We start from the raw sequence: 12365 nt of genomic DNA on the forward strand, positions 1-12365 counted from the left end.
CCCCCCCCCCCCCCGTCAGGGGCGCAGCTGTGTGTCACCCTCACAGACACTGCAGGGGCCGTGCTGGCGGACACCCCCCGGCACTGTCTGAGTTCCAGGCCTCCCCAAGCCCATCTGTCCACTGTTCCTTCCATTCTTGGAGCTCCCCTCCCGTCTCCAGTGAAGCCCCTTTGGCTTGAGGTCCAGCGACATGTCTGGGCTTGCGACCAAGGAACTCTGTTTTTGCTTCTCACAGCTGAGAAGACACATGTGCACTCACTTTCCCTGCTGAGTTTGGAGATGGGGAGAACTTTCAGAAGGGCTCGCCTGGCCTGTTCCCCTGCTCCCCACCCCCCACGCTGGGGGCGGAGGGTGCCCCCCCCACTCTGTGCTTCTGTCCTGAGATTTGCACCTCCTCTTTCCTGGGGCCAGCAGCGGCCTGGGGAGGGAGCACCAGCTGCAGGAAGTGGGGACATGCAAACACTTTAATAGAAAGCAGCTTTGAGGACAGACTCTTTCAGCTTCAGATACAAACTGTCTCCAAATGTGCTTAACATGACACTGGCTGTGTTTGCAGAACATTTAAACATTTCTTCCAGAGGCAGCATTTTTACCCTGCGGTCTTCTCCCTAAGTAGTTCAGAAAGAGAGAGAGAGAGAGAGAGAGAGAGAGAGAGAGAGGAGGGTGGGGAGAGCAGAGAAGGAGAGGGGCTGGGTATAGAGGCAGAGGTAAAAAGAGAGCGATCTGGTTTCTCCCGGCCGGACTCCAGGGCAGGAACACTGGGGATGGATTGAGGGGAAATCTCGCTTTGTTACGGCTTTTCCAGCTGTGCTGAGGAGGAAAAAGCCAGGCGCAGAGCCTCGCGTGCTGGTTCCAACCCGCCGACCGCGCGTTGTCCCCCCTTGACGCACCTCCCAGGGCTCCTAGGAAGAGAGCTTAGCTCCATTCCTGGCGCCTCGGGGGCCTGGCCTGATGGGGGGCCCCTCCTCCCTCCACCCGCCGGCCACCCACTCTGCTTAGCCTCCCTCACGGCAGGGCTGGTCCTCGGGGGGGGGGGGTCCTTGGCCATGCTTCCCCCACCCACCCTCCCCGGGGTGTCTCCCTGCACCTCTTCCAGAACGGGCCTTCCCATCTCTCTGGGGCTCCCGCCAAATTCCGCCCGAGACCCCACCCACTGGGGCTCCCGCCAAATTCCGCCCGAGACCCCACCCACGACCCGAGAGGGCTGCCCACATCCCAGCCCCCAGCCTGTCACTGTGAGGACAGTCACGTGTCGCTGTTCATTCTCCCTCCCCCGCCCATCTCCATGGCACAATGTACAGTTGCCGTATTTGTTGGTTTGTGTTTGCTGCGTGGCCGGAGGGTGAGGGACGTGCCTGTCACACTCACACGTCAGGTCGTAGTGCTGAGCAGCCGTGTCCGGGCACGGATCTGAGCCCCTTCTGCTCCGAGGAGTGCCCGAGTGGGGAGACACCAGGCTCACGTGGTGGCCCATGTCCCGCTGTCACCTGAGGGCGTGATGGCACCCGTCCCCCCACCCGCCCCAGCCAGTGCTTGTCGGATCCCAGAACCTGTCCGGTTTGGACGGCCACCTGGCTTTGCCCGGCTGCAGTAGCTCTGTGGACTTAAGTAACTCAAAGCCCTGCTGAGGCCGTTAGGTTTCCTGTGGGCGCTTTCCCCTGACGCCACCAACCAGGGAAATATGTGCCAACGGCCAGGTTGAGGCCTGTGAGCTGTTTTTCTTCCCTCGCCTCCAGGCCTGCGTCCGTCCCTGCCACATGGGGCCAGTGGCCGCCTACAGGCCAGACTTGTTTGAAGTGGCCCAAGAGGAGGACTGCCGGGCAAGGGGGCTGTTTTGTTTTCCAAGGGTTCTTTCACTGCTGAGCCGGCCACCGGGGCTGGAAGAGCGGTCTGATGTGTGAGCTCGGGACAGGGGTCGCCTGGGGTCCAGGGCCCTGGGCCTTCCACGCACCGGTCCCAGGGGCCGCTCAGCAGGCCCTGTCTTCTCCAGGCCTGTGTCTCAAGATTTGGCCCGGTGCACGGTGGCCAGTCTGCCCTGAGGAGGGTCCGAGGGGGCCCCGGCCCGGTGACGAGGCCCCGCGGTGGTGCGGTGCTAGGCATGACTCACGCCGGCCCGCCAGCCAGCTCTCCTTAGACAACCTGACTCTCCGAAGGCGCTGACTCAGCCGCCTGAGCTGCCCAAGAGCGAATCAGATAAGGCAGAGGCTGTGCTGGACTGAGCTCCCGTCTTCTGGAGCCTGTCACTCATCCCTGGGAAGCAGGCAGGAGCCCGGGCTGCGGATCACACTGCCTTAGTTACCCTCTTAGTTTGTGTCTGTGTTTTTCCATCTTGGATTCTTCTCCCCACTCCCTCCGTACTGGTTGTGCTGTGGTCTCGCTTGCTCTCTCCCAGAACACCCGAGGCCTGCCATCGCGTTTGCTAGAAATGCCACAGACCCTGTTGGTGTTCTATTACCGTATTCTATTATGAGGCTTCTTACCCTTCTTAGGGGGTGGGAATCGATATCTCATTAGGTAATGGAAACCCAGGCAGCGAGGGGGAAGCTGGTCTTGTTCCTCTGAGCAGCCTTGGTCCGGACGTGGCCCCTCATGTTCTGACTGCAGCTCCTTCTGGAATGTGAAAATGGTTCAGTTCCCCAAACTATCAAAACTGGAGCCCTAGTGAGTTTTCTGGCCCCCGTTCAAGAACTTAGTTGATTGTTAAGGAAATTCTTTGGCTATTTTTTTTCTCTTAATATGGCAATGCCTTTTTTCACTTCGGCGCTGCCTCTTCAAGGAATTAGATTAAGACTGTTATTTATCGTTCTGGCACAGCCGCTCCCAGGTTTTCAGTTCCCTGAATTTGTAGGTGCCCCACCTGGAGTATCTCTTGTCCCCTTCACTGAGTGGGGGTATACCCTGCTTCCATGGGACAGTTTTGTGAGTGTGTCACAATGCGTTAGAGAGTCCAGGGCTGGCCAACTGCGGCCTGCAGGCTCAATGCAGCCCTCCACCCGTTTTTGTAAATAAAGTTTTATTGCAACACCAGCGATGCCCATTCCTTTATTTAGAGTCTGTGGCTGCTTTTGCCCTGTACCAGCAGAGTTGAGTAGTTAGGATGGAGGCCACATGGTAAATACTCTCTGGCCTTTCGCTGAAGCGGCTTGCCAACCCTGGTGTGAAGGGGTTAACACCTTGTCCTACGGAGCTGAGTGTGCTCCCAAGACCCAAGCGAGGTGAGCTCTAGGGGACAGAAAGGCTGATTTCATCTGCTCTTTCTCTTGGGGCATGTGTGTCTGTGTGCGCCTGTGTGTGTGTGTGTGTGTGTGTGTGTAAATTGTGTGTGATATGCAGGTGTGCATGCACACGTCTGTGTGTGCATGTGTGTGGTATGTGCGTGTGAAGTGTATCTGGGGTGTGTGTGCACGTGCATGTGCGTGGTGTGTTTGAGTGTGGTGGTGCACGTGCACATGTATGTCGTGTGTGTGGGTGTACACTGCATGTGGGCACTGTGTGGTGTGTGTGCGTGTGTCCAAGTGCATGTGTGAATTGTGTGTGGTGTGTGCACACATGCATGTGTGCGTGTGGTGTGTACGTGGTGTATGCAGTGTGTGTGTGCATGTGCATGTGGTGTGTGTATGAATTGTGCTGGGTTTTTTTTGGGTTTTTTTTTGCTGCTGTTCCTGCTGCTTCGGTTTTGCTGGATTAGGCAGAGAAAAGCCTTATTTTTGCCCATTTCTCTGTATTCTCAGTACAGCGTTTCCATGAATTCCAAGATGTTCTGAAAGTCATTATCCAACTTTAAAGGCTAACGATCTTTAGAGCCTGGTTGGATCATTTTCCTCAGTTACTCTTTATTCACTCGTGGATTCTGGAAGTCATCCCAGAGGGTCTGTCTTGGCCAAATAGTGTGTTAGGTGCTGAGAATGTGTCAGCACCTGGGCAGGAGCTGTGAGGTGACAGGAGAAGTGGAGTAAAGGACGGTGACAGGAACAGACAAGGAGCAGACAGAAGAGGTAGAAGGCAGTGGGGGCTGGGGAGAGCTCTGTGCTTAGTGTGGGCAAGGAAGCTGACGGTTGGAGGTGACAGGAAGGGCAGATAGCACCAACCCAGGGGAGGACTGGGCGCCAAGCCTGCCCTGGACCTCGGACCAAGTGTAAATTTTTTCTCAGTGAGTTTATTCGAGCCCTTCAGAACACCAGCCGATGTTTCTGGCCAGCTGGTTTTTCTGCGTATTGTCTACGTTTCTTATTGACCTTGTTCTTGGGAATTCCTCGTCATATTCTAGAAAGCTCCACTTTCTTATGTAGTCAGTCTCCTGAGAGTCTGAAAGTGCTAAGGCTCCGTAACAACTTGGTTGCTTCATTTCACAGCAGTGTAGATGCAGTTTCCCAGAATTGCTTTCCCTCTACCATCATGACTACCTCCCGGGGCAAGGGAGAAATAAGACATTCTGATGAATCTGGCTCGATTATTTTAATACGTGTGCTAATTAACAAGTCACTTTCACTCATGAAAGCACCAGAATCTGGTAAGGAGAGCATGTGACTCATGGTATTTCCCTCTTTGCTTTGGTTACCAGGCAGCTCATTGAAACCACTGGCTCTGTGGTTAGGTTATTCTCTGTGACTCCATTTTATGTCACGAATATATGTTAATTAGGTCAACAGACACTGGGTGACTGTGGCATGCTGAGCACTAGTCCACCAGAGATGGACCACTGCCCTTCCCTTGGGGAAGGGTCTTTAGAGATCAGCGTTTGAGGATGGATCTTTAAAGATCTGGTTTGTTCATTCTTTCACTTTTCACTTTCCTATTCACTGACTTTTAAAACAAATACTTAGCGGCCAGTCATTATCATGAGCAAAGCTGAAGTCAGCATTTGATGAAAGTGGAGGGTCCAGAGGCTGGTGTGCCACGAAGACCAGAGTTACGCTTGATGGAAACCATGTTCTGCCTCCTCTGGATGCCACAAAATTAGGACGGCCACTGGCCGTTAGGCTCCCATATGGAACTGTTGACATTTTGTGGCTTATACAACGGGAGTAAGCGAATTTTCGAGATGCCAGTGTTTCTTGATACAGCCTGACGGAGACTAAATATTCTGGTAGGGTTCACAGACAGGGACGGCGAAGGTCTTTGGCTTGCTCTTTCTCTTTCTGCTTGGGCTTGGCCATGCTCTGTTCCTTTCTCTTCCTCCCTCTGCCTCCCCTGCTTCTCCCGTCTCCCCCACCTGAACCATCCCCTACTCCCAACCGTGGAACAGTCTTAGATGCTGACAGCACCGCCTCCCACCGTACCCCAATGCCTCGTTTGCTTTTCCACGGTAAGCACGCAAGCTTTGTGATTCTGCTTCTTCCCAGCTATGGGGGACATGCTATTTTCTCCATATTTTTTTAAAAGAAAATGAAAGGTTAGCATAACCGTTTCCAGAAAGCACACTGAATCACTCCGTTGGGTCCTAGCCAGCTGCTGCAACATTAGCCTTTGAAGCACCCTGCCGCCGACACACACAGGACCAGCCTGGGGGCTCCAGCCCCTTGACAATGAGCGTGCCGGCGGTGGGCAGAGACGGCGGCTCCCGCCCACTCCGCCACGAAAATATTTTCATAGCAGGAGCACTTTATACTTTCCAAGGAAGAAAAGAAGTAGTTCACTTGCCTCATTAGGTTAAAAACATTTTTTTCCCCTTCAATGTTACTGGTTTTATTGGCCTTCTCTGTAAGGGGTGCAGGGACGTGAGCATCCAAGGGCTCATAGGCAGAACCCAGTATGGCCAGAGCTGAAAGGTTAATGAACCATTGCCTCTACATCCTCTCTAGATGGCTCCAGGCTGAGCCAGCCCCTGGAGAGTTCCAGGAGTCCCTTTTCCTCTTGTGGCAGGTGCTTTCAAGGACCATCTCCCCCGCACCGTCGGGGAGTTGTATGAAGAGATTTATCAAGGACTGTGGTGCCTGTTTTGATCTCACCAATTTAACGGTTGTCTGCTAATAGGTTTTTTGGAAATCAGCCAGGTCTTTTGGAAAGAACCCTGGCAGAGCTGGAATGACCTTGGACATCACCAGCCTCCAACAGCCTTATTTTAGAAGTGGTCAAATCTGGGACTCAGAGAAGTCAATCAAGTGGCCCAAGGTTAGGGAGTGAGTTTGGACCAGGTCCAAAGTCGGCTGCCCCGCGCCTGGGGCATCATGCTCCTGGGATATGCAGTGGCCGAGGTGGCATGTATGCACACTCGCGTGTGTGCATGTGTGTGTGTGTGTGTGTGGTGTGGTTATGTCTGAGCCTTCCCTTGTGCACCACCCTTGACTGCTGCTGGAGGATAAGCCCAGAGCAGGCCATCACCCAGGACGTTACTCAGCACTTCCTTCTTCGGGGCTTCTGGTGGCTGTGATTCACGGTCAGCAGGAGTTCAGGCCCCACACAGAGTCCTCGCAGCAGGTGGCTTCCGCAGGCCGGCCTCCAGGGCTCGTCTGAGGATAGTTCAGCCTCCCAGCACTGGAGAAACTGCCTAGCCCAGGCCCTCCCCCGAGGACGCGTGAACTCGGCCTCCTCTGGGCGGTTCTGTGGTGATTGCTCTTGGATTCCTCAGGCGCCCTGTCGTGTGCCATCTCTGCTGCCCTCACTCACTCTGTGGAAAGGGCCTGTGCTGTGAGCATCCGGGCAGTGGCCGGGTAGGCCGGAGAGAAGGACACGTGGGTTGGAGGCAGAGGGGGGATTCTGGTCCTTGGACCGCCAGCTCCTGGCCGTGCGAGCGTCCTTGTCAGACAGGCATGAAGGTCTGTCCCGCTGAGCGTCTGGGAGTAAACTTTTTTAAATGTTTATTTTTTATTTTTTAATATTTATTTATTTTTGAGAGAGCGAGAGAGACAGAGCATAAGTGAGGGAGGGGCAGAGAGAGAAGGAGACACAGAATCCGAAGCAGGCTCCAGGCTCTGAACTGTCAGCACAGAACCCGACATGGGGCTCGAACCCACAGACTACGAGATCATGACCTGAGCCAAAGTCAGATGCTTAACTGACTGAGTCGCCCAGGTGCCCCAAATGTTTGTTTATTTTTGAAAGAGAGACAGAGACAGCATGCGTAGGGGAGGGTCAGAGAGAAACGGAGACACAGGATACAAAGCAGGCTCCAAACTTTGAGCTATCAGCACAGAGCCTGACATGAGATTCAAACTCATGAACTGCGAGATCATGACCTGAGCCAAAGTTGGACACTCAACTGACTGAACCTCCCAGGTGCCCAGAGTATCCGGTTGTAAAGGCCAAACGAATGACAGGGCATGAGGCATGTAGGACATGCATACAAAGGGTCGGGGAGGGGAGTTCGGCCAGGCTCTGCTTGGACCACTTGTGTCTTGCACTAACACAGACATTTCGTGACAATTACTTGTTTGTGAAGCAGGTTTCTCCTTTCACCCTCATCCCCGCCCCACCCCCACAATCTGCATGAAGGAGCCTATGTTTATTAGAGCTCCTCCCAGACATTGTTAAGTCTTAGGATTGCTGCTCTAAATTTTGTGTAATATTTATTTTTGAGAGAGAGAGCGTGAGCAGGGGAGAGGTAGAGAGAGAAGGAGACACAGAATCCGAAATAAGCTCCAGGCTCCGAGCTGGCAGCACAGAACCTGATACAGGGCTTGAACTCACGGACTGCATGATCAAGACCTGAGCCAAAGTGGGGCCCTTAACTCACTGAGCCACCCAGGAGCACCCAGGATCATTGCTCTAAAATGAACCCTTTCCCCCTAAGCCTTGGTGGACGTTAATGGCTCCCACGTCACCGCCTTCCTTCTCCCTGCTGCTCCAGCCCTGGTCTGTCCAACTATGATCCTCCCCAATCCTAATGCAGACAAATTCCGGGGAGGCGAAGTCAGTCGTGGGGGCCGTGTTCCCCTTGACAAACAGTGGTTGAGGGTAATCTCATGACTAACATGACCCAGGAGGAAGAATGTGCTGGGCCTCTGGATTCTTTGTTCTTCTGAAGAGACACACAAGGGAGAAAAGATCCTTTACATCCACGGGGCATAGTCCTGTCTTTACGTAACACTTGGAAGGGAGGTGGTGTAAGCAGATCAGACAGAAGAGAAAGATGTCCATGAGTCTTTGAGGTCATCAGCCCTCCACCACCCTGCTCTTGAACAGCTGGACACTTACTCCATTTTGAGTAGGGTTTTCTGATACTTGCAAGCTGAAAATAACTCTAATTGATACACCCAAACCATTTTTAGTGTTGATCTATATTTAGCCTTTATGGAACATTCTAGACTGAACTGACCTTGGCAATGGAGATTTGGACTACCTCTCTTTTTACAGCCATGTGACTCTCCAACCCATCAGACTGTAAGCCTGGGGTGTGGGGGGCGGGGCACGGATGGATTTCATTGATCTTCTGTGTTCACGGTGCCCAGCGCTTAGGTGGTGCTCAGGGAATGCTCGTTGAGAAAGTTCTCTTTCATGTTGGCGGTGTTTCCCAGGAGCCAGGCTGCCCGCCTGCTGGCTGTTTGTTTGTTGTCATTAAATGAACGGGCGAGCCTTCTTTAATCAGGCCCTGCCCTCACCTCCTCCACGGTCCAGCATTAAATCTGCCACACGATCAGGAGTATCCTGCCTACGGCTAGTGTTTAGTAATGTAACTCGGACCCGGAAAGTCCGGAGTCCACACCCAGGACTTCTGACACCCTTCCCTGGGCTGTTTCTCCGTCCGCCTGTGTGGCACTGGGCTGAAAACTCAGGTGTTTAAGTCACCCCGACGGGGTGCAGGTGGAAGGGTGGTGGTGGTGTGAGAGTTCCATTCAGTGGTAGCGAGTCACATCCATACAGCTCCACCACGAGCATAAACATGACCTTGAGCACTGGGAGCATGCCGGACACACTGTGGAATATCCCTTGTCCTCCGAGGACTTGGACCAAACGTGAGACCCTGGCTCTCTGGGTACAGCCTGAGGGCTCCTTCTCGGCTCTGGTAGGGAGCCTGGGAGTGTTGCTGTGGCCACCTATGAGCGCCCCCCACCCCGCAGTGTGCATACCCCACTTAGGTTTTCGTCCACCCTGTGGCTGGAGAATCTGCTGTGGGCATGGATGCTGCTTGCCCTCTTGCTGCCAGGTGGAGCAGAGATGCCCGTGTTGTACATCAGAGGCGTGTGCGTGCTGGGACGATGAGATGGGGACAGGGCTGTCAGGAGAGGGGCTGGCTTCTCCGACAGGGCCTGTGAAGCTGGGGCGGAGTGTCTGCTCAGGAGCCTGGAGGCGGCTTTGATGTGGGTGTGTCAGGAGCCAGGCCTCCGACGGCACCGTGGAGCTAAACCAGGAACGAGCTGGCCTGTTTCCCATCTGCCGGTCAAGCCTGAGGTGTGGCTTGGCGCTTCCAGACGTATCTGCATTTCATCTCCCCGAGACCCCCTGTGGACCATGTGTCTAGACAGCTGTGGGATGAAATGCTCAATTACCGGGTAGGAATTTGGCCAGCAGAGGTGTAGCTGTGCTGAGCAGACAGATCCGAGGTGAGGACTGATCGGATGAGCCCACTTGGATCTGAAACAGCTAGAGAGCCTGATGCTGGTGGGGGCCGGCAGCCCCTGGGGGGAGCAGGGGCCAGATGGCCCTGAAAAGGCATTTTGACTTCATGAAGGGCTGCAAGCCTGGCCTGACCCACATTCCTGCCCCACGTCACCTGTTGGCAAAGATCTCTGCCTCCAGTTAGGTTTCAGGGTAACACATACTAGGAGCGCAGGTCTGAGAGTTGGGAAGCCTGTTCTCTTCTTTAGCTGGGCTCCTCACTAGCTGTGAGGAGGAGTCACTCCATCTCTGAGCCTCAGTCTCCACATTTGTAAAATGTGGGGGGTGGGGGCGCAGGCCTTAACTCTCAAGGTGGCCATGAAAGTGCTTCATCAGCCGGGAGGTAGAAGGTTCATTCCTTCTATGTCAGTCGAGGCTTCATGATAAAACCCCCACCCCCTGGGATATGGCCGTTTGCTTATTTTTGTCTATGCTTGTTTTCATGATCCAGGTGATGCTTGAGTGACTAACAGCTTACACGAGGGGAAGGTTGGTGTGCCCGTTGGTACCAGTGGCGCAGGTTTGGCCACTTGGGATCCAGAGTTCCTTCCCCCTGTTGTGTTCCTGGGATTGGTTCCTGGGGAAGACACAGACCAGTGTCACTGGTGTCCTCTTGTCCAAGCCCATGCGGCCCCTCAAATGTGATGACTTCACTGTGCTGGAGGCCCTGCGGCCTGGCCCTCCCCGGTGAGCGTGGCTGAGCAGGCCCCGGGTCCCCAGCCTTCTCCTCCCCTCGGGGGTGTCTCTCCTCAAACCCCACAGCTCCCGCTGCCCCCACAGTGTTTGCCTCCCTGTCTCGGCCTCTGTCCCAAGCTCAGACTTGGAAAAGAGGGGCTCAAGGGGTGTTCTCTTCAGAGCCCCTCTGCCTTCTGAGCCCCGAGAACTGGGAGCCTGGGTCTGGTTCCCTTCCGACGGGGTGCAGGTGGAAGGAGCGATCAAGAGTGCACCAAGGCTAATTAAGATCCCCACAGTGAGCCCTGCCCCACGGAACTTTCTGGTGCGGCTCCCAGTTTGTGTCTGAGCTGATGTGGGCTGAGCGCACCTCTCTGTTTGAACTTGGTCTCTTCCCTTGAAGATGGTGTTGGGCAGCCGGATATGTTCCGGCCCCAGGAGCCTTTGCCACCATGTCCCTTGCCCGGCCCTGAAAGGAGCGGGAGTGTCCCCAGCAGGCCTGCCCCCCAGTGGCCGAGTGCACATCACCGGCCCTGCTCGCCCACCCGCCGGGACTGCTGGATGAAGTCATTCCTGGCAGGGGCGGCTGGCGCGGACCCAGGGTGAACAGGCCGTGCCGAGCCTGCTGGCCTGCCGCCAGCCGCCGAGGAGCCCGGGGTGCGGGGCTGCAGGCCTGCCCCTTCCAGAACGGCACTGTGCGCTCTGGCCTCGGATGACCCCACCGGTCACTGTTAGTGTAGACCTGTGCCACCTGCCTTTTCCTGGCTGGGTGACGCGGACCAGCTTGTGGAGTCTGCCCGGACCTCAGTGCTAGTAACAATAACTGACACTTAGGTGACGCGTGCATGTCCCACTCACATGGTGTGGCGTTCATCGTGCTCCTCGGGTCCTGTCACCTAATCCTCATAACTAACCCACGAGAGAGGTGTGAGTCCCGTTTTCCAGACGACAACACTGAGGACCCAAGTGGTTATAAACTCGGGCCAGGATCTAACCCGGCACCCTGGCCAGGGGGCTGTGCCCTCCACAGGCCTCTACCCGGCTTCTCACCACCTGCGCTCTGAGGGGCATTTCTTCTCTTGCCGTTTCTCAGTCAGTTTGAGGTCTTCCAGCCCTTCTCCAATATTCCTTCTCCCTCCACGAACTTTCTTACCCAGCCTTTTCCTCCTTTGGGGTGAGGAGGGGTCTTTATGGCATAGCGTCACGTAAAAAGATGAGAGAATCTGGGTTTGGGGTCAGAGTCTGAGGTGTGGATCTCTGCTCTGTCTCGAGTCACCCTCAATGTCTTCATCTTTTCAATGGGCCCATTGGAGCCTCAACTTCTTCCTCTGTTAAATGGGCCCATTGATCACCTCATCTCATCTGCTGGTGTCTGCTCTATCTGTGTCAGAGCAGATACCCAGTAACCTCGGTTTCCCCCCCACCCCACCCTCTTGGGGACCCCCCTCGCCTCTTTCTTTCTTTGTTGAGGCAGACAATCATGGTGCTGGACGTGCATAAGGCCCAGGCGGGGCCTCGGCTTCCTGGGCCTGGTCACCGTTGTCTGGGCAGCCGATACTCTTGACTCTGGGAACAAAGGCCAGAGGAAGGTTTGCCAGGCTCAGGAAGGAAGAGGGGGGGAGCCTCAGGCCTCCCTGATGGAAGCCCAGCTCTCCAAGCCCTGGCTACTCCTCTGGCTTTAGTCTGTCTGGGTTTAGTTTGGAGAGTTATTTGGAGATTCTGACTCTATCGGGCCCTCAAAGGGCACTGGGGACCACACTTGTGGGGGAAGGGTCAGTTCACCAGGGCCGTGCACAGCAAAGGTGGTCAATGGTGGGGGAGGGTGAACCTACTTCCGGGGTGTTTGGGCTGGAGGATGGCTGGGGGAAGCTGGATGCCTCCCGCCCCAGCCCACTGCCCACACTGCACCGGAAGTGCCCTGCACTCAGCACAGAGACGCACCCAGCTGGACCCGTGCCACTCCAGCCCTCAGCGCCTCCAATTCCCTGGGACTCGGACAGCAGCGCCTGTGATGAGTGGGGGGTGCGTCTACCCTTTCCTTCCACCCCAGGGGTGTGTGGGCTCAGGATCCTTCCGTGTATCTGCACTTTCTTAGGCAGCCTTGCCCCAAGTCCAGACTTTGTCTCCTGTCCCCTGGTCTCAGGGTCTCACAGCAGGTT

At 55.3% G+C, this 12365-nt stretch overlaps 1 protein-coding gene across 1 annotated transcript in view; it reads left to right on the plus strand.

The window, feature by feature from the left end:
* HTRA1 (HtrA serine peptidase 1) overlaps positions 1 to 12365 on the plus strand; it is a gene marked incomplete at its 5' end in the record, with an annotated part of 50993 nt that overhangs the window by 30114 nt on the left and 8514 nt on the right. The window lies entirely within an intron of this gene.

This window comes from Suricata suricatta, chromosome 2 (assembly GCF_006229205.1).
Source record: "Suricata suricatta isolate VVHF042 chromosome 2, meerkat_22Aug2017_6uvM2_HiC, whole genome shotgun sequence".
Lineage (NCBI taxonomy): Eukaryota > Metazoa > Chordata > Mammalia > Carnivora > Herpestidae > Suricata > Suricata suricatta.